The 22,912-nt window shown below is 39.3% G+C and overlaps 1 protein-coding gene and 1 pseudogene across 10 annotated transcripts in view; one reads left to right on the forward strand and one right to left on the reverse strand.

The window, feature by feature from the left end:
• DENND4A (DENN domain containing 4A) overlaps positions 1–21,951 on the reverse strand; it is a 144,917-nt gene extending 122,966 nt beyond the window's left edge. For 4 of the 10 annotated variants that reach the window (XM_025884617.2, XM_025884614.2, XM_025884613.2 and 1 more), the window contains exon 1: positions 7,271–7,537. The gene's annotated coding sequence lies outside the window, so the exon portion shown is untranslated. Of the gene's footprint in view, positions 1–7,270; positions 7,539–21,854 lie in introns of those variants that run through there. The other 6 variants (XM_025884619.2, XM_025884618.2, XM_025884616.2 and 3 more) reach the window with 3 other exon arrangements.
• The window catches only part of LOC141370015 (large ribosomal subunit protein uL11-like), a 25,450-nt pseudogene continuing 11,233 nt past the window's right edge, over positions 8,696–22,912 (forward strand).

Here is a 22,912-nt window from a genome sequence, read left to right on the forward strand (position 1 = left end):
GATTAATATGCATGCATACATTTCCTAGGTCTGTACACTGAGAAGGCCTAGAAGCAATGATATCCCGGCAGCAATGAGCACACCTAGTGCCCAGATCTTGGTTTCTAATATCATTCTCTAATAGAAGTAACCAGGGATCCTTGGAAAAATGATTGATTGTAGGACTGAGGCAGGGAATACGCAGATGAGTTTGGAGTACCTTGTAGTACCACAAAGTAAAGAAGTGCTAAAAAACACAAAACAATAGCGTATGTCCTATTGGTCACAGGAACTAACCTGAGAGAGAACAATTTAAGGAACAAAATAAAGTAGTATAGGATAATAACCCAAAGTTATAAAATGAATATCCTTGAGTCCATATGGATTGAATAAATGAGTAAGTGGAGGGAAAGAGAAAAATCTCCCTTACAAAAGAATTCCAAATAATTTTGCCGACACTTCCCCATCAAGGAGTTGGAACCTAATTCCCCACCCACTGAGTATGGTCTCCACCTAGTGATTTGTTTCCAAAAAGTAGAGTATGGGAAAACTTTACAGTAGAGAAACCTGGCAAACATTGCTACAACCAGGTGATCGAGGTTAAAAATATCACTGATAAGTCATATTGATAGTATGCCACCCTTGAGATGGCATAATTAGAATAGAATTTTGCCTCTGTGGTCGTCCTTTCCCAAACCTAAACTCCAGTCTAACTCTGAGAAAAATATCAGACAAACCCCAACTGGGGGACACTTTACAAAGTATCTGACCCGGGGTGCCTGGGTGGCTCAGTCTTAAGCATCTGCCTTCAGCTCAGGTCGTGATCCCGGGGTCCTGGGATTGAGCCCCACATCAGGCTCCCTGCTCCATGGGAAGCCTGCTTCTTCCTCTACCAGTCCCTCTGCTTGTGTTCCTCTCTCGCTATGTCTCTCTCTGTCAAATAAATAAATAAAATCTTTAAAAAAAAAAAAATCTGACCCGAATTCCTCAAAACGGTCAAGGCTATCTAAAACAAGGAAAATCTAGAAGCCAGTACAGCCCAGAGGAGCGAAAGGAAACATGACGACTAAATGTACTGTGGTATTCTGGATGGGATTCTAGAATGCAGAAAGGACATTAGTTAAAACTAATGATTCCAAGTAAAATATGGACTTTAATTAATAGTAATGTTCCAATGTTGGTTCCTTGGTTGTAACAAAGAAATGTCAAATATTAACAACAGGGAAAATTGGGTGCATGGTACATGGTAACTCCCTGTAATTTTTCTGTAAATATAAAACTACTCTAAGTTAAGTTTATTTAAGATGATAATAATAGGAAAGTTATTGTCTTAATCAGACTTTTAGTCCTTTAAGTCACGTATAGTAGGTTGGACAAAAATAGAAATACAGTTAGTACTGTGCAAAACAATCTCAACACTGATGAATAGTTTACAATATTGTACATGTAAGTGCCTATGGTCATTTAATATGTGTACATTTTTATTCCTTAGTTGGTAAGCACTTTAGAAGCAGAAAACTCTCCTCAAGCAGGACTCGTATTTTGGACTAAAGAAAAACTGTGGTACTAATTATATTAACAAAAATTCTGCCTGGCTCTTAAGTCCAAAAGTTTAAATAGTTTTAGGTAAAATACATTTACAGTACATTACATCTCCTCATAGTTTCAGAAGGAGAATGTAGATACATATTTTAAGAAAGTACATTGGAAAGTTCACTAATAACAATATACTAGAGTGTAAAATTTACAATAACTTGGGTCCATAATGGTCACTGTTCAAGAAATTTGGAAACTTCAAAAAACAAATAAAAACAAACTTTACCAACAAACAAATAAACTTCACTAACATTTGTAACTATCTTGAATATATTTAAAAACAAACAAAACCAAAAAACCTCCTAAAGAGCAGTAAAAAAAAGCCGAATAGAAAATGCGTAAAGGACAGGTACAGGCAAATCACTGAAGAGACAACCAAAAATGCTCATATATAAGAAAAGATGAAAGGAAATAAAAATAGGAAATGAAATGCCATTTCACACCAATCAGATTGGAAAAAAATCAAAAGTCTGACAACATTAGCTGTTGGTATGGAGGAACAGAAAATGTTTGTCAATATCCAATAAATATCCTGTATAGAGAAAGATGCTTATATCCTAAGACCCCGCAATTTGAAGATCAGGTATATGACCTGGAGAAACACTGGTATGTGCTTCAGGAAATACAAGGATGTTCACAAGGCACTGTTATAATACATAAAAAATAAAAACAGTCAACATTCATTAATAGAGTAAATGATAAATTGCACTATATCTATTTAATGGAACATTACACACCAGTCAACACAAATGAGCCAGACCTACAAGGGCCAACAAAGATGGGGGAGGTGGGCAAAAATTTAAAAAGTTTCAAAATATGTATACCATGATAAAATCATATTAACAGCTGCTTAAATTAACCAGCACATTAAAAAACAAGGGGGGGGGGAGGAACAGTTTTAAGCACCTTATGTAGACTCACTTGCTTTCTACAACAACCTTATAAGGTAGGCAGATCTATTATCCCTATCGATATGATAGATGAGGACATGGAGGCATGGAAAGATTTAAAAATCTGCCTAAGGTCACAAAACTGTTAAGTAGCAGAGTCCAGATTTAAACCAAGGGAATATGGCTCCAAAGCCCACAGCTCTCCAAAAGAATAGAAAGCAAAGCCATGTACCGTTCATATGTAAAGTTTATTAAAAGGTAATATCAATAACAATTGATATTATCATAACAATTACCTCTGGGAGGGAGGATGAAACTGAGGAGAACAAAAAGGACTTTAACTTGATCAGCAATGTTCAAGTACTGTACAAAGTTTCACCTGCTCTTTTAGCATTCAGTGATAACCATGATATACATAGTTTTTTAAATTAAAAATGTATCTGAAACAAAAGTGAAAAAATGTTAACATTTGTATGAATATACGTGTGCTTACTACTTTTTCGTAATTTTCTGTATTTTTAAAGCTTTTCAAAAAATGTATCATCTATAAAATATAACAGTAAAAATAAAAAGAAATTTAAGAAATTTCCAATCTCCCTATTTCAGCTTTTATTTGGAAATGAAAATAGCTAAACTGTGAGTTTATATATGTATGTACACAGAAAATGCATTTTTATATGGGTCCAAAGAGATACTAAAAGTACAGTAGAAACAGTATCTCTTAACTATACATTTTGATGACTCACTATTCTTGGTGAAAATAAAGTACAACACCAGCAGGAAAACTCCCATGATATCTCTCCACCTTTTTTCTTGATAGTTTGTCTCTTCTCCCTATTGGTTTCTACTTGTGCTTTTTATTAAAAGAAGGAAACAAGGAGGCACCGAGAAATTATCACACACTTTAAAAATAACAATAACAGCAGCTCTTCTGAATATAAGATTCTCCAACATACAATCAAGTAATGTTCCAAAACCTTATTTGTAAATTTGTTGTTTGGACCTCAAAACATATTCTCCCATAAAGAAAGTTAAACGAGGATATAAGCACCAGCAAAAAAGATACTGGCTGAGGTGCCAGGCCACGAGCAGTGAAACAGGAAAAGCAAAGTACACAGTATGCACTGATGGCCCAAGAAAAAAAGAAAGGGTTCCCAACCAGAGTTTGAGGACAGAAATCATGTTTCATTTACCTCTGTATCTTCAGTGACTAGCAAAATACCTGGTACCTCATAAACATTCAAAAACTGCTATCTACTGACTGATTGGGTAAAGAGGAAAAGACTGAGTCAAGCAGTCCATCAATAGGTGGCACTATCAATATAAAACAGGGAATAAGATGGGAATAAGATCCAAATAGAAAAGAGGTTAGAGAGTAACAGTGTGTATTAGATTATGTACGTATGTATGTATGTATGTATTTATTTTTTGACAGAGAGAAAGAGAGAGATAGCGAGAGAGGGAACACAAGCAGAGGGAGTTGGAGAGAGAGAAGCAGGCTTCCCGCCAAGCAGGGAGCCCGATGAGGGGCTCGATCCCAGGACCCTGAGATCATGACCTGAGCCGAAGGCAGTCGCTTAATCAACTGAGCCACCCAGGCGCCCCAACAATGTCCATTAATAGAATCATCTACGTATGTAAAACCACTACCAGGCTGGTGCTGGTAACCAGAAGAGTGCCTTCACCTAAATTGTTAGCTCCTTCAATTACTGTGTACTACATAAGCCCTATACTTTGAGTTAGCTTTCTAATAATCATAAAATAGTCTCCCTATTGGGGCAGTGGTTTTGTGAGACTTTCAGGATTTTCTCCTATGACCCTTAAAAACATTTTAATGTCACTCTTGTCATTATTACAGTAATACTATTCAGAAGATAGAACAAAGTATAAATACTAAAATAAAAATGACCTATAATCCCATCATACAGACACCTTTTAATACCTTATTAAAATATTTATTTCCGAGGTGCGTGGTGGCTCAGTCGGTTGAACGTATGTCTTCAGCTCAGGTCATGATCTCAGGGTCCTGGGATGGAGCCCCATGTTGGGCTCCCTGCTCAGTGGGGAGTCTGCCTCTCCCTCTCCATCTGTCTCTCCCCCAGCTCGTGCTTTCTCTCACTCTCTCAAATAAATAAATAAAATCTTTAAAAATATTTATCTCCTGCCAATCATTTTGCCATGTATATGTGATGTGTTATAAATGATGACAAAGTATATTCTTTATATTCCGACTTTTCTCTCAACACTATATTGTACTTTCTCATGTCAGTAAATATTTCTGAAAATGTGACCCTTAAAAACTGCATCTACCACTGGATTATCATTTGTTTCACTATTCCTCTATTATACGGCATTTTGACTATTATAAATTTTTCCCTGCTATAGTAACAAACTATATAAATTAATGCTTTTTATGTATTAAGTTCTACACTGCTATTTTAGAATTCAAAGTGATAACTAGGATATACAGTAACAAAGCGTGGAGCACTTCACTTCTCCCCAACTCACAAATTCTACTGAGCAATGATCATTAATCTGGGGTATTAAACAAACAAAGAGGAAGTTTTTTTTATCAACTTTCCTTCAGTCAGTCTCATCTTCCACATCTGGTAAGAAAGAGGAAAGCCCCAAGATAAGTCTCTGACATCAGAGAGGACAAGAATAACAAGCCAGTTTTCTTGCTAGAGCCACTTTTGTTTTCCACTTGGAATAATGAGCCACCAATTTAAATAGGAATGATACAAGATTTGTAATATACATCTCTACCTGGATCAGTGCTTAAATCTAGGTTTCCATAGTAGGTAGACTGTTAAGAAGAATTCTGGAAACAAAAAGGTAGTGTAAATAATATCACTCAAATGAAAAAAATAAGGTTTTTTTTTTTACAATTCTGCCATGATTTTTATTATTTTTGAATGAATTAATAAATAGCACATACTCTTTCCTTCTTATAGCTTTCCAATTATTCCAAATATTATTCAAGCTGCCATATATAGGCCAACAGCTCCAGGAGCTTAAGAATCAATAACTATTTAAGCCAGTGGTAATTCATGTGGAAAAGTTCAGAACAAATCAGCATCAGCTTCTGGCTCTCTTGCACAAACAAAAATTTACATCGCTTCACCGATTTTCAAAAGTGTAAATTTGTGTACATAAATTTAAAACAGACCAAAATTTACTCTTATTTTATTTCTATTGGGCTGGTGTCAAGATCAATTAATTTCCCTAAAAAGTACATTCTTTAAAAATTCCACAGTGAAGTCTATATTTAATCATTCAGAAAAAGAAAATTATATAACATATAATATATATAATGATGATGATGGCATGATATATACTAGTCTGGACTCCTACTGAGAGCTGCAGTTCCAAGGGAAATTGTGAAAATGAAGTAAAAGTTGCCCAAAATGTTTAATTCTGGCCAAAATAAAACAAAGTTCCAATAAAAGAAGCCAAATACAACCTTTTGTTTCATTATAAATTCAAACAGGGTTCAAATAGCTCAGAAATTCTGTATACTTAAGTTTTCAAAAGCTGGATTCCCAGAACTATCTACTCTAAACATAAACTGAGTAACTTGCCCAAGAGTCCTTACTTATTACCTAATCTTAGGTCCCCCAGAGACTACTTTCTACAATAATCTCAAATGTACTATAATAGATTAGTGTAACCTGGGTTACGCTGTTTACAGGTGTCTCCGCCTCCTTCCCCCAAGAGGAGAGAAGAGGTAGATTAGGGCAAGCAGAAAATAGAGACTATATACACCAAACAACAGCTTGCAATCTTGTAAAATTGCTTCTTACACACTTGGGCTATTATTTTAATTAACGTACAATGCATTTGAAAGAATAACATATTCACGGAGTAATACAATTTCTGTCCTCACGAGTCTCTAGCTGGCTGACACGCGTTTTCTCCTCAAATAAATACATGCCTGTTGACTGATGCCTGTCCTGCTGTTGCAAACAACAAATAACTGTCCTGTAAGACAAAAACCCTTCTCTAAGCCTCCAGGCGTAACCATACGTTTGAATTAAAAGCACTCTGGAACAATAACAAAAATCTTCCAGCACATCTGTCATTTAAAAGCACGATAATGAAAAGCTGTCGCTGCGACCCAGTTTTGGGTCACAAGCTTCTTTTTTTCTCCTCCCTCCCTCAAAGCGATAAACTTCAAAGGGAATGGTGGCCAACAGGAACGTCCCCCCCACCCCCGCAAAAATAGACAGACACACACACACACACACACACACACACACACACACAAAAAATGCAACTGACCAACTTGAACGCTAACCCGACCCATGCTGGCCAGGGTGGCTAAGCAGACCCCCGGGAGGAAAATCGGGCCTCTGGGGGCCCGCCAGGCTCCCGCTGCTGCCTGTTTTAAAATATCGAGCAGGTGGGATTCCGGAAGGCCACCTCCGTCTTACGTAACGGGCTTGTCAAAATCCCAGCTCAGGACCTCCCCTCTCACCGCCCCCGCCCCCACCCCACCCCCACCTCCCAACAACAAGAGCCCCAAACCAGCCCGGAATAGAAAATCTGGAAAGAAAACACCGGAGCCCCCCACGCGTCCGACACAGAGGTGCGGGCGCTACTCTCAGCACCGCCGCGCCAGCCCAGAGCGGACCCAGCCCGCCGAGGGCGGCCGGGCTCTGAGAAGCCCCCGGGAGGAGGTCGCGGCCAGCCGCGCCACCTCTCCGAGCCCTGCCGACCCCGCTCCCGCGACCACTGCTGTCACCGCTCCGGGCCGTGACAGCTCCACATGCCACCGCTGTCCGCGCCGCCACCCCCGCACTCACCTCACCGCTGGCTCCCGCGCAAGCAGCGAGTCGAGCTTGGAGAGTGGTGCCCAGTCCCCTCCCGACGGCGGCGGGACACGAGGGGCTGAATGCCGCGGCGCTCTGAACCCGCTTAGCTCATCCCCAGCCCGGCGCTCCGCCCTGCGCGGCACCCCCGCCCGCCCAGGCCTGCCGTCTCAGTCAGACGGGACTCCCCCTCCCCTCGCAGCCGCCGCTGCCTCCGCCTCCTTCTCTGGCTCCAGCCGCCGCGGCCGCCGCCACTGCGACTGGTGCCATCTTGGCAGTGACGGAGTGGGCGGGGGCGGGGATCGCTGCCCACAAAGGCCAATCGCGAGCCAGGCCCAGCCCCAGGGGGCGGGGCGGTGCCGGGTTGAGGGTTGTGGGGTCCTAGCGCCTGACTCTCAGCTGGGCGGAGAAGGTGGGCGGGGCTGAGCCGCCCTGGCGCGTGACGCTAGCAGTAGTTGGGGAAACGCGCGCTGGTTTCCCCTGCGGTCGGGAGATCCCGAGCCTGAGGCGGGCGTGGGTGAGAAACATCTTCCCTTCCCCTTTCACCACCCCGAGGGTCAAGGATCGTCTTGGGCCAACTGACCTGCTTCCTCCTTCCTCCCCAGCAGCCCTGACAGTCCTGACATTACCCAGCCAAAGCACCACGCGTCAGTCTGAGCGGCAGCTCCTACACCAAGGGCGCTCAGAATCCCCCAGGAAACCCCCTGAGGGGTTAGCACCCCGCTAGTAGGTTTCGGTCCAAAGATACTGAAGGGCAGGTAAAATGGGGAATTCGGGGGGGGGTTCTCTGAAAAGTACGTTGATAAAACTCCTATTGTTGAATGAAGGGGTGTCGATTACATTGGATTAATGGGATATGGCCTACTTAAACCTGGCTATGGCTCCACCATTAGTGGCTGTTGGCAAATTGCCTCTGAGAAATGAGAGTAATAAAGGTTGATAACAGCAACAGGGTTGTTGTGAGGTTAAATTGTATAATACATGTGAAGTGCTTAGCGTAGTGCCTGAAAGTACTCAATGAATGTTAGATATTATTCCATGGTCAAATGAAGGAAGAAATAGGACCCTAAAAGTCCCTATGGTTTCAAATCCACTTTCTCAATTGTGCAGAATAGGCATTAATCCCTTTTACTAACCAAGTTTACAGCTCTATTTCCTATCTCCATTTCTTCCATTGTATTCATTCAGTCAGTCAACAAATATTCATTGAAACGCAAACGCTGAGGGGACACAGCCTTGAGGGAAACAGGAAAAGGTCTGCTTTCATGGAACTGACTAGTTGGAAAAAGAGGGACAATAAATACTTCACACATTTTGGAGGAAAACATGTATAAAGGTTCTGAACAGAATTCTGGGAGAGCAGATAATAGGATAGGTTAAAAAAAAAAAAAACAGTGGTCAGGAAAGGCTCATCTGAAGGATGAGGAGTCAGTAATGTGAGAAATGCTCTGGGGAATTGTATAAGGCAGAGGGAATGGCTGTGCAAAGGATCTGTGGTAATAAGGACCTTGGCTATTAGAACTGAGTGGAGTCTGGTGCTGAGAAACCAAGGTATAAAGAGGAGCCTGGAATGAGTCTGGAGAGGTGAGTGAGGGCCCATTCCCCCAGGGCCTAGGAAAATATAGAAATAAGATCAGATTTTATTGTAATTGCAACTGAAAGGCATTAGAGCAAGGAAGTTGGGAACAGTGATGTTTGCAGTATGACATCTATGTCTATATTTTGGGCAACATATGGGCCAAAGAACTGTATTTCAAGTAAAAACAAAAAGAACCTGAGGTTGAGCCTGTTCAGCACTAAGTTGGTCAAATTGTATGTTCTGATCTTCAGTTTCCTTGTTAAAAATGTATGAGCATCAGCCACATAGAAAATGCCACACAGAAAAATACTACTTTCACTGAAAATTGTTAAATAATGTATGTTGTTTCTAAGTGTTTTGAATGTCATGTTAGTGTCATTTATAGTTGTCTAATCAGTGCTATTTGATAAGTACATTTAGTGGTGTGGGGTTTTTTAATCCAAGTGGTAATCCAAATCAGTCATTCTTAACCATTTTTGTACAATGTGTTACTAAGAAAAATAATATGTACTGTTATAAGCATGTATTTTTTTTTCAGTTTTATTTTTGAGTAACCCCTACCCCCAACATGGGGCTCGAACTTACAACCCTGAGATCAAGAGAGGAATGCTCTACCAACTGAGGCAGCCAGGTGCCCCATAAGTGTGTAGTTTCTTGATCTAGTAGTTCCAAATATATTTTTTTAAGTGCTTAGCTGGGCATTTTCTAGTGAAATTTGCTATGAAGACAATGAATTTTTATCTTTTTATTTGGATAAAATATACATAACATAAAATGTACTATTTTAACTATTTTTAAGTGTATAGTTCAGTGGCATTCACATTGCTATGCAATCATCACCAGGACTTTTTCATCATCCCAAACTGAAACTCTACCCAGTAAATAATAACTCCTATTCTACTTTATAAAACATGTATTTTTTTAAAGGTATCAGGTGAGTTTCCCCCTCCCCCCACAAAATGGTAAATGAGTTTGGTGATCACTAGGATTGTTTGCTCCCATTGGAGGTGATCACTAGGATTGTTTGCTCCCATTCCATGTAAGTTTAAAAACCACCACCCAAAAAATAAGAATTAGTATAAGTTTTTAGCTCAGATGGTTAACACATAATAATCAGAAGTACTAATATAGGACCAATTAATTTTTAGCACTGAAAAATTGTGTTCTCTGACCATAAAATGTGCTCTATGGTCTTATAAATGTTTGCTCCAAAATGGCCCAGACAACATGCCCCTCCATTTACGTGCAACTACTCTAAAAGCATGTCTACTTGATACTATTAATTTTCATTAAAAAATAAGTGATTACAGCTCTGGGCAAATTTAATTTTAAAAATCACTCTTGTGTGAGGAATGGTTTAGAAAAAGGGCAAGAAAGAAGGAAGCAAGTTTTTGCCACACTTCAAATAATTAAGTATTCGATAAAGTTATGAAGATCAAAAGATCAAGATCGTTTTTGGCTTGAAAATACTGGGAGTCGATAACTTTATTTTTAAGCACATCCTACATGCAGTGTTTTAACTCCATTAAACCAAAAGCTAAATATCTTTGCCAGGCTGGACCCTTCTTCCTGCTGCCCATGTCATCCACAGTGTTTTTATTCCCAACATGAGGGCCTGGCTATAGGCCAGTCAGTGATTGCAAGGGAGAGATTATGGTATAAGGGGCCACAGGAGAATTTGGGGGGATGATGGGTATGTCCACTATCCATGTCATACTTACCAAGTTGCAAACTTTAAATATGTGTAGTCCCCTGTATGTCAATTATATTTCAATAAAACTGTAAAAAAAATTAAAGTCTAATTGCACACTTCCCATTCTTTCCCCATTGGATGCAGACTTAGCCTTTCATCGGTTTTAATCCCTGTGAGGCCTATCTAGTCAATTCTTCTTTGAGGAACAACAAAGAGCACTCTTTTAATTGGCAAAAAAGATACAAATATTTTATCTACATTTGCCAATTAAAATACTATGGGCATATAGAGGCGCCTGGGTGGCTCAGTAGGTTAAGCACTGGACTCTTGTTTTCAGCTCAGGTCATGATCTCATGGGTGGCAGGATTGAGCCCTATGTGGTAGGGCTCCCTCCCTGCTCAGCAGGGAGTCTGCTCCAGATTCTCCCCCCCCCCCCCCCCCCCCCGCCACTCTGTGCACAAACTCTCTCTCAAATAAATGTATCTTTAAAAAAAATATATTATGGGCATATAGTTACAAGCATGGTTTATAGACTGGGATTCTAAAAAGTTTCAAAAGTTGAAAAGGTTTGAAGTTTTGTGTTTTTTTTAATCAAAGAACACTTTTTTTTCCCCAAAGAACACACTTTCTGAAAGAACATATTAAAAAGCAGTAAAGGGGCACCTGGGTGGCTCAGTTGTTAAGCGTCTGCCTTCGGCTCAGGTCATGATCCCAGGGTCCTGGGATCCAGCCCCACATCGGGCTCCCTGCTCCTCGGGAGGCCTGCTTCTCCCTCTCCCACTCTCCCTGCTTGTGTTCCCTCTCTCGCTGTGTCTCTCTCTGTCAAATAAGTAAATAAAATCTTTAAAAAAAAAGCAGTAGAAAAACAATAAGTAGTATTTGACTGTATTCTCAGGAAGTGCCTTTAAATATCTCAGAGCCCTTAACGGTCCTATCCTGAGTTCTCTCAACATCCCATGCGTAGGTCACTGTAGTCACAGTTAAACAAACTTAAACCCTAAATGTGATTTGGGCAAGGGAGTCTAACAATGTAGACATGAGCCACATAGAAAAATGTGGCTCAGATGTTTGGACCTCATGCCATTTCTGAAATTATGCCATTTTTTACACCTGGAACTGTATCTGGTTATTTCTTAAAAGTTATTTTTAAATACTATGGTTTGAATGGTGCATGAAGGAAAACTTTGAAACCGGTAACAGTTTAAAGCACTGGAAGCTCAAGCTGTTGTACAGACTAATCCTCTCCACCTGTTAAATCTATTCACCTTTAATTGCTATACCAGAAGTTTCCCACATCTTTAAATGAAAACCTGGAGCCTTCTATAAAGTGGTCTTGATATCTATGCCATGGGGCCTCCTTATGGGTGAGAAAGCCTTCCACCAGGGATTTATCATTCTTTAGAAACTCTTTGGATGGGGCGCCTGAGTGGCTCAGTCGTGAAGCGTCTGCCTTTGGCTCAGGTCACGGTCCCAGGGTCCTGGGATCGAGCCCCGCATTGGGCTCCCTGCTCAGCGGAGAGCCTGCTTCTCCCTCTCCCACTCCCCCTGCTTGTGTTCCCTTCTCTCACTGTGTCTCTCTCTGTCAAATAAATAAATAAAATCTTTAAAAAAAAAGAAATTCTTTGGATGTGTCCCAAAGCGGCACACGTTGCCAAATTCTATTCATTGTGCAACGGTGTATTTAATCTACAGTGTATCTCTAGTGTATTTAATCCACAAACTGAAATTTATTAGAAATATGGTCAAATTATCAATTTATTTCTTAAAAACACAAATCGGATGAAATACTTTTGAAAGACAAATTATCTGAACAACTCACAAGAATAGTAGCAATGACAAATTTTAAATGCAATACTTGAGAGCAGTGTCCAGGGACAGGAGGGCTCTAAGCAGTCTGTACCACTGCTGTCCCTAGCCTGTTGGCGGCCAGCTGAGGAGTCATATCTGTGACTCAGCACTTTTTCACAAATTTGAAAATTATCACCTCTCAACACCGTCCTCAAAGCTTTTACCCTCAACACCCTCCTCAATGCTTTTACCCTCAACACCCTCCTGAATGCTTTCACCTTTCTCAACAAGTCCTTCTAATTTCAATTTTTAGTTTTTGAATGATCTGCAAAAGAAAGTCATTTATATGTAGTGTGTCTTTTTAACTGTCATTGTCCATAGACAGTTATGCCTCCTGACTTTCTTTAAAGGGTAAGACAATATTTTTATAACTTTTGACAAATTCCTGTCAATCAGATTTTATACACAAAGTGCTACGCTGGGCACAGAAGAAAAACAAAGATGAGCACCTTATGCCTCTAAAGCACAAGGTATATTCCCAGCCATGTCACTTTAATAAAAATCACACTATGAAAAGTCCTGCACTAAATGGTAGGACTATTGCTGTGGAGACGGGGGGAGTAGAGTGATTAATTCTGATTGTGGGAATGGAAGGTGACAAATAGAGAACATTTGAACGAATCCTGAGAAAACCTAGACTTTCTGTGAAAGGTGATGGTATCCGTATTTGGAGCATAGAGATAGGGGTGGGCACAAGTCAGGAAAAGCTTTTTTTTTTTTACTCTGGAAAAAATAACAGATGTACTAGAATTGTTCTCAACAAATGAAAGAGATGCTCATAAATTGTTCCAAACTTCGATTCTCTTTGGGAGTGGCCAAAGGTTCAAATAATTTGGAAGGATGGATATCTGTGCTGACTTGCAGGAAATATGAGTCAGCTTTTCTCATGGACTCAGCACTGTTGTTACAGCTAGGATATTTGGGAAACATGAAGCTCAACAAATCAGACAACATAAGTCTTTCTTTTTCTTGATTGGCCCAGACATGCATTCTGCAAGGGTGGACAACAGGGATGCCCTTTTTATTGGTGAGGGGAAAGACCTGCAATTGAAAAAAGTAAACTTAAACATAAAATACTTCTGTTTCCTGCCTCAGACTAGGAGACAGACACATACCTCTCTTCTGTGCTTCAGGAATGTATATTCAGTTACCTCCAGACATCTCAGTCCCAAGCGCACCTGAAACTCAATGTTTTTGAAGGTAAACTCCTTTATCCCAAACCTGTTTCTCCTATTTCTTTAATTTCTTGAATAGTACCCACCATGCACCAATCACAAAAGTCAAAACCTGTGAGTAATCAACTCCTCTTCCCCACCCTCATTCTTTTTTTTAAAGATCTTATTTATTTATTTGACAGAGAGAGAGAGAGAGAGCCCTTGCGCGAGCGTGCGCACACACAAGCATGGGGAGTGGCAGGCAGAGGGAGAGGGAGAAGCAGGCTCCCCACTGAGCAGGGAGCCCAACGACATGGGGCTCAATCCCAGGACCCTGAGATTATGACCTGAGCCGAAGGCAGAGGCTTAACCGACTGAGCCACCCAGGCACTTCTCCCCACCTTCTTCTTAAACATTTAATCATTAAAGCCAATCCATATAACCTTTTTAACATACAGTTGTATTGTTCCTGTTGTTCCTCATTGCAATTTTCATTCCCACTGACCTGGTTCAAACTGTACTTCTGTTTTTTTGTTTGTTTGTTTGTTGTTGTTTTACCTGAAATCTTGTAGGAATCAACTCATTGGATTCCCTATCTCCTGTCTTTTCCTCTTCCACCCTTCCTTCCCTTTGTTGCCAGGCTAATCTTTCTAAAGAAGAAATATGATGAGTTGTTCCAGACATAGTTTGAGGTTGCTAGCTTCCTCCTCTCCTTTCTTTCTATTCTTGGTGGAAAAGTTACTGTCCAAGTGTTGATGTTATCTAAGAGGAGCAGAGCATTAAGGCCTATGTGTTGTTCTCCCTTTGCCTCTCTCCAATACGGTGGAGATAGCCTCTCATTCAGATCACTTTCAGATTCAGGGCACGAGGTTCTTAATTGAAAGAAAGAATTTACGCCTCAGCAGTCCATAAGGATTGGGCTCCCCTACAAATGTGTACAGACAGAGAGATGGATTGGTTAGTTATATCAAACTACTTATATTAAGGGCAAAGTTAATCCAGAAGGGAAGAACTCTAGCAATTACTTTACTCAGAATTTGGAGAAAAATAGCCTTTTAATAATAAAGATTTTAGTTAAAAACAAAAAGATCTCCAAAGCTCTTCCTAAGGCTATTTTAGGCTCTCTACAGTCCCCATTGCTGTCCTATCTCCTAGAAATGTATATCCTTCTTCTACATTCTCTGCTTATAACCCTGTGTGTTTTCGTAATTGGTTGTAATTATTTTAACAGCATTTTGAATTTAATAAACATCACCTTATTGATGTAATAGAATTTAGATGTTGTAATAGTAACTTACAGAGTTTTAAATTCTACCGAAAGGGAAACAGAAAGAAGTTGGTATGAGGCTTTTATTTGGATGTATTAGAACTGAAATGGAAGAAAAGCTTTTAGAGATGGCGAACCCTGCCGGCCTGTTCAGTGCTGCCTGGAAGGTCATGGATGGCACAATGAAGGAAGGAGAGCCATAGATCTTTGATTCAGGCTGAAGAGAGTAGATAATGATACAGCTCATTCTTAACACACTATGCGAAAAAGGGATAGGGAATTAGTGGAGTTGTGAAGAGACAAGAAAACTATTCTTCCATTTCATGTTCTTCTGATGATCACATAGCATGAGGCTCTGTTTGCCACAAGGTTAGAAGCAAGGATTGAAATACTAAAGGTAATAAAAATGGTTGTTGCTTGCAAGGGAAAATCTCAAGGGCAGAGGTCCAGTAACATGTAGGGCAACTGGATGAGGGCAGGGCTAAATGGATTGGTTATAGTGCATTTGAGGTGGGACAGGCAATTAGAGATGGATTTAAGATGTAGCACTGATCCACATCATGATGGCTCTATGAGAATGTCAGCTTTCATAAACAGACTTCATGTTTTTCTGACCCAGAACATAGGATTCTTGAGCAGGAAAGAGGTCATCTTGTAACCATTTTATTTTCCCCAAAGTGACCATTTGCAAAGTGGCGATTTGTCCAAGGTCATACACATCCAGTCGTGGGAGGAGAGCTAGCACTAGAATCGGATCTCCAGGTTCCCAATTCTTTGATTCTCTGTTACATAATATCAATTGGTTGTGAGAACTCAGTATTCCAAACTCTCTGTGGATACATAGGAAAATCCTTATTGTAGAGATGAAGAAACTGAGGATCAAAAAGGTGGAGTAAATTTACCAAATCACATGGCTGGACTAGGTCAGAGCCCAGGCCTCGCTCACAATTCCTGAGCCAATAGGCTTCTACCAAACCACACTGCCTAGGGGATTAAAAAAAAAGTGAAAGCTTCAACGCCACGTTTCAAGGCATAGACTTTTCTCCTTTGATCCAAAGGTATTTTACTTTGTGCTGTTATATGCTATGCTCTTTGCCAGGTGCCATAGAACAAATTATAAGACTAAAAGATTTGGGGCACTGGGTGGCTCAGTCGGTTATGCGCCTGCCTTTGGCTCACGTTCATGATCCCCGAGTCCTGGGATCTAGCCCTGCATTAGGCTCCTTGTTCAGCAGGTGTCTGCCCCTCCCCCTGCTCATGCTTGTGCACTCTCTCTTTCTTTCTCTCTCCGAAATAAATAAATAAATAAATAAATAAAATCTTTTTTTAAAAAAAGACTAAAAGATTTATTTTGCAAGACTAAACATTGAACGTTACCCAATTGTCAGGGAAGTGCACATGTCTTTTGGTGGTTGATAAGCCAGCAGGAAGTCAATCTTTGGTGTCCTACAATATTGGGAATGTTTTCACTTTCATCAAAGGATGGGTTTCAGATTCTCTACTGTATTATCCCAGTAATACATCTATCAGATGGGCAGACATTTAAAAATCTGACAATAGCGAGGGTTATTGAGGCTGTAGAAAAACCGGAACTCTCATGTTCTGTTGCTGGGAATGTTAAATGGCCCAATCCTTTTGGAAAGCCGTTTGGCAATATTTAGTAAGATTGAAAATGCATATGCCCTACAATCCAGCAATTCCATTTCTGGGTATATACTATAAAGCAGTTTTTTTTTCAAACGTGATTCATGATCCATTAGTGGATTGTGAAATTGATTTAAGGGTTATAATAAACATTTCTTATAAATGAAATAGAACAGAAAATATTAGAGTAGGGATGGCTTTGTGAATTTTTGTGTGCCACCTTGATTCTCCCTCTCCAAGACTGAAGCGTTAGTTCACGCAGCTGCTGAGAGGGTTGGCAGTCAACCGCTTTAGCTGAGTCCCTCTCCAGGACTCTTTCCAGGAAGAGAGTTACTTGCCCAAGGTCACGCCCTCTTCCTGGGTGCAGCTGTATCCAGTAACTGGTCGATGCAGGCATATAAAGGCTTGATTCCATTGTCCCAATTCAAAATTACTCTGATGAAAGATCACTGCAGCCAATGTGGGATCAGCCGAGGTTTTTGATGCCACTTCATTAGACCCCAAAACTTTCTCTGCTCATTCCTGCTTCTTTCACTCTGCCACAAGTGCTGATCCAAGGACACTCCCAAATAAATGCCCTGCACACAGATTTCTGTCATAGATCTACTTCTAGGCAAGTTGGCCTGTGATGATATACTATGCACATAGGTGTATATGGGATAGAATGTAAAATTATTTTTCACCATACATATTGGCCATAAAAGTTTGAAAATCCTGCACCTAGAGAAACTTTTACACATATGCCCTAGGAGATGCTATGAAGATGTTCACTGGGGTATTGTTTGCAGTAATGATGACTAGTAGTGATTATAAATGTCTATAATCATGCAATGGAGTACTATACAATAATTAAAGTTAGTGAAGGAAAAATCAACAAAACTAAAAGGCAGCCTACAGAATGGGAGAAGATATTTGCAAGTGACACATCTGATAAGGGGTTAGTAACCAAAATCTATAAAGAACTGATCAAATTCAACACCCAAAACCAAATAATCTAATTAAGAAATGGGCAGAAGGCATGCATAGACATTTTTCCAAAGAAGACATCCAGATGACTAACAGACACATGAAAAGACACTCAACATCACTCATCATCATGGACATCAAATTGAAACCACGATGAGATACCACCTCACACCTGTCAGAATGGCTAAAATTAACAACACAGGAAACAACAGATGTTGGTGAGGATGCAGAGAAAGGGGAACCCTCTAACTGTTGGTGGGAATGCAAACTGGTGCAGTCACTCTGGAAAACAGTACGGAGGTTCCTCAGAAACTTAAAATTGAACTATCCTATGATCCAGCAATTGTGCTACTAGGTATTTACCCAAAGGACACAAAAATAGAGATTCAAAGGGGTACATTCCCCCTGATGTTTATAGCAGCCTTATCAACATAGCCAAACTATGGAAAGAGCTCAAGTATCCATAGACTGATAAATGGATAAAGAAGATGTGGTATATGTATACAATGGAATATTACTCAGCCATCAAAAAGAATGAAATCTTGCCATTTGCAGCAAGGTGGATGGAACTAGAGTATATTATGCTAAGGAAATAAGTCAGTCAGAGAAAGACAAATACCATATAATTTCACTCATATGTGGAATTTAGGAAATAAAACAGATAAACATAAGGGGAGGGAGGGGAAAAAAGAGAGAGAAGCAAACCATAGAGACTCTTAACACAAGAACAAACTGAGGTTGATAGAGGGAGGTGGGTGGGGGATGGGCTAAACGGGTGATCGGTTGGTTTTAAGGAGGGCACTTGTTGGGATGAGCACTGGGTATTATATGTAAGTGATGAATCACTAAATTCTACTCCTGAAACCAATATTGCACTATATGTTAACCAACTCGAATTTAAATAAAAATTTGGAATAAAATAAAATAAAACTAGTGAAATATCCTGACATCTACCAACATGGATGAATCTCTGAAATATAAGGATATATACCAGTTTCAGGATAGTGGCTACCTCTAGCGAAGGAATGTGGGAAATGGGATGAAGTTGGGACCTCAACTGTAGCATTGTATTGCTTTTTTAAGAAGTATCTAAACAAATATGACAAAATTATAGCATTTATTAAGTTTATAGGGGCACAGGCTTTTTTAACTATTCTGTATGTTTAACATTTTTAAATTAAATTTTGTTTAATGAATTATTACGGCAGAAAATCTACATGCAAACGCAAGGCATTTTTAACTTTATCTTACTATCAAAAAATAGTGAAAGGACAGCTAACAAGGTCACTTCCTCTTAAATTTGGTTCAAATGTAATGACTCATGGAATACAGACATTCTAGTTATAACTGTTTGGCTGATTTATTGCACATTATTTTTTTTCTTCCCCTATTTTCATTACTACTAAGTTTCATGTAATGAGAACGATACTGGAATCTTCTACGAGTTCATTGAGTTCTACTGACACAATCAATTTCTCCATCATAGCCCTTGGCAACCGCTGATTGGATTTTTATTCCCATAATATTGCCTTTTCCAGGATGGCAAATAAATAGAATCATACAATATGTAACTTTTGTTTTTGATTTTTTTACTTAGCATAATGCATTTAAAATTTGCCATGTTGCATACATCAGTGGTTTGTTTCTTTCCATTGCTGAGTAGCAGTCCAACCACAGTTTGTTTATCCATTCTTCAGTTGAGGGACATTTGGGATATTTCCGGTTTTTGGTGATTACAAATAAAGCCTCTATAACTGTTTGTACGCAGATTTTTGTGTAGACCTATGTCTTCATTTTCCCTAGGTAAATACCTGGGAGGGGGGCTTGTTGGGCCTTAGACTTTGTTTATCAGAAACTCTCACACTGTTTCTCAATGTGGCTGTACCATATTGCATTTCCACCAGTGATGCAGTATGAGAGTTCCAGTTGCTCCGCTTGGTATTGTCAAGTTTTGATTTATTTGGTTGTTCGGTTTTGTTTTTTATCTTAATCTATTCTAATCGGCATAAAAGGGTATGATGGTATCTCATTGTAGTTTTAGTTTGCATTGCCCTAATGATTAATGCTGTTAAGTAAGCCTTCATAACATTTTTTAAAAGATTTTATTTATTTATTTGAGAGAGAAAGCACAGGTGGGGGGAGCCGCAGAGGGAGAGGGAGAAGCAGGCTCTCCACTGAGCGGAGAGCCCCAACCCTGGCTCAATCCCAGGATCCTGGGGTCATGACTTGAGCTGAAGGCAGATGCTTAACTGACTGAGCCACACAGGCTCCCCTCTTTCATAACATTTTAAACAGCAAAATTTGTCGAAGATTGGAGTATTACGAAATCATCTTTCCTACCCTGAAAATGATAGAGGAAAGATTCTCTCAACTTCTCAGCTCTGAAACAGTTGTACTCTATGAAGTAAAAAAAAAAAAAAAAAAAAAAAAAAAAAAAAAAGTGGGGGGATATTAAAGCAAAACAAGCAGAGAGAGGGCAGAGAGAGGTATTTAGCTGACTATGTAGGTATGGTCATTTTAGTTTAATAGTAGCTTCATATTAGTGGTGATAGGTAAAAGAATAGAGGAGAGAAAAGGCAATAGAAATATCATTACTATTACATTCCTGGGTCTTCACGACATAGCCTTTTGTATCATATGGGCCATCTAGAGTTCAAGTGAAACTGGCCAAGCTGCCTTGGAAGGAGGAATTCAGTAGAGGTTAGTGTTATTATACAAAAGCATATGTAAGGGATAGATCTAAGGAAGAAACTAAAAAAAGTAAGGAGAATAAAAGTGTGGCCAGTAATGAAACTATAAATTAGGGTAAAAAGTGGTTGTGGCTTTGGGAGAGTCCCTGCTAGATTGTTTACTTGACCCTGTATTTTACTTACTTAGCTTTGGTTTTATTTTGCTACAGAACATGTGCACAGTGAAATACTTTGCCTGTATAGATTTAGTATGATCTATAAGATCTAATATAGAAGCTTTATTAATACTTTGACTAATGCATATATTTAAGGAAAAGCAAAATTTTAGAATATTATAAGTCCTATGTATAAAAGCAATCACTATAAAACAAATCTTCATACCTAAAGATGAGAACACAGTGAGTCTATTTATAAAGAACTATAATAATGCAAAATAGACTCTAAATGATGATACATAGGGGTTTCCAAAGCAACAGGAAAGATGAAACAAGCACATTTGGAGGTTAGAGTCTATTAGAAATCGTGGCAGATGAAAGTTTGGGGAAGAATTGCTAATGAAATTTGCTAACCTCAGTCCTCAGAACTAAGAAATTCAGAGAATTTGAGTAACTGGACCAGAAGCTGATTTGGATAAATAAGAATATCATCTGGACTAAACACATCAATGCTGCTAACTAGAGTAGGTCAGAAAATATCTTCCAAAATAATTTGTTCTTCATACTCTGGTTTCTCTTCACATCGTAAAATAATTGGTTCTTGTCACTATCACTGCTTTGAGTTGTCAGAAAAAGATTTACGGCTTAAGTGAGTGCACTGTCTATGAAACAAGGTTTTGTTCCAGATGTTAAGCCAGTATAGAGTGAGATCTGTCAATTTCTGGAACTAGAACAAGAGAGATGTGTGTGACATATGTTTTGTTGGTGAAAAAACTGTGTCTTTGGACCATGATTATAAGCTTCTAGTTCCAGGGAAATCTTCATATTCAGGACATAAGAAACCTTACTCAATTTTTTTCCTTTTTGGCCTACTTAAAGTCCTTGGAATGGGAAGTTATGATACTAATATTTTCAAGAACTGTGCAGATACCTCTGAGAAACCTGTAAGGTCCTTTAAAAAAAAAAAGTCCATAACTTTAGAGGGAACAGGAAAGGGAATTTTTGTACAGAACAAGACTAGAGTCAAAGGCCCAGACATGAAGCAGCTCACAGAAAGACTGTTGTGTTGTTGTTGTTGTTGTTGTTGTTAGTTTTGTTTGTTAGGGCTCGTTCACAACTGAGAAACTATTAAAATCGCAAATCACAGTCCAGATTTGGAGATACTGGGGGAAAAGCCCTGACCTTTTATCTTCACTTAGCTACCTCCCTTTCACTGCAAGTGCAACCCCAACTGCATCTCAACCACTCTCTACTTTTGAGTATTTTATGATCAAGGCTACAATTTTTTGAGGTAGTTCTCAGATCTTTCATCATATTGCCTATCATTCGTTTTGTGAAAATATGTTGTCCCAGTTCTTAATACAACCTCTGTATTTGGATAGAATTAACTATCGCCATTAGAAAAAAACATTCAGGTGCCTTTATATACCACACAAATACCCTTTATTTTTTTTCCATCAGTCAAAAATAAACTCAACCCAAGACAGTTATTTTAAGTGATAAATTTTTGGTCTCCCATTTTTATCCCTAAACCCCATCTCAAACCCTGAAACCTCAAAAGGAATCACAAAAGGCTACATACCTTATCGGTCCTCAATAAAGGATGAGTGACTGTTGTTACTGCTCAGGTCTTCATAATTCTCATACCATAAAGATGACAATCATTTGTTTAGACAATTGTCCTCAATTCATTTTTGTCCTAAACTGTAGCATCTCCACAGGAATCACCATAATCTTTAATAAAAACAGAGCTCATTTAGGGTAGAAGCTCAGAAAATTTAGAAATTTTGGTTTTAAAAATCCGTCACCTACCGCAAGACCTTCATGTGAAAAATTATATGGAGTACTCTTTACCCTGATCTCTTCTTCTTCCCCCCCCCTTTTTTTTTCTGTCTTCTCTGGTTTACAACAGACACAGTTATGTTATAGCCACAAAGCAAAGTTTTGCAACAGAATGGCCTTGAAATAGAATACTGCCCAGCTGAAAACTTAGGCAATCAAAATGGAATAAATGAAATCGTGCCTGCTAGACTTCACATGTCATTTCTTATAAGGAAAGCTATCACCTTTTTAGGAGAATGTTATTCTTTAGGTGACCCTGTACCCTCTCCATATCAGCCATAGCACTGCAACTAAGACATAACCCTATTATCTACAAGTGTTGCCTTAGTCACTAAAATGCAGTGTCTGAAACTATGTTAAGTGCTACGGCTTGGAAACAACTATAGTGTTTCTCTTAAGAGTGGTAAAATCATGGGGTGCCTGGCTGGATCAGTAGGTGGAGTGTGCGGGGTTGTGAGTTCGAGCCCCACATTGGCTATAGAGATTACTTTAAAAATATTTTTTAAAAAAGTGGTAAAATCGCTGAGGGCACATAAACTCTTTAAAAATGGACTATAAAAGTATTTTAGGGGCTTCGGCCCATGAATTAAATGCTGCAGTAATGCTCTGAAACCAACGCCTGTTTCTCAAAAATGTGTTAGTCTGTATGGGGTTTTTTGTTTGTTTGTTTTTTTGTTTTTTTGCAAGAGGCCCCACTCTGGCCACAGATGACTTGCTTGGGTTTCAAAGTCTTTTTCTTTCTTTCTTTCTTTCTTTCTTTCTTTCTTTCTTTCTTTCTTTCTTTCTTTCTTTCTTTCT

The sequence above is a fragment of the Callorhinus ursinus genome, unplaced genomic scaffold, assembly GCF_003265705.2.
Source record: "Callorhinus ursinus isolate GAN/ISIS: 27379988/994484 unplaced genomic scaffold, GSC_fseal_2.0 scaffold25, whole genome shotgun sequence".
Taxonomy (NCBI): Eukaryota; Metazoa; Chordata; class Mammalia; order Carnivora; family Otariidae; genus Callorhinus; species Callorhinus ursinus.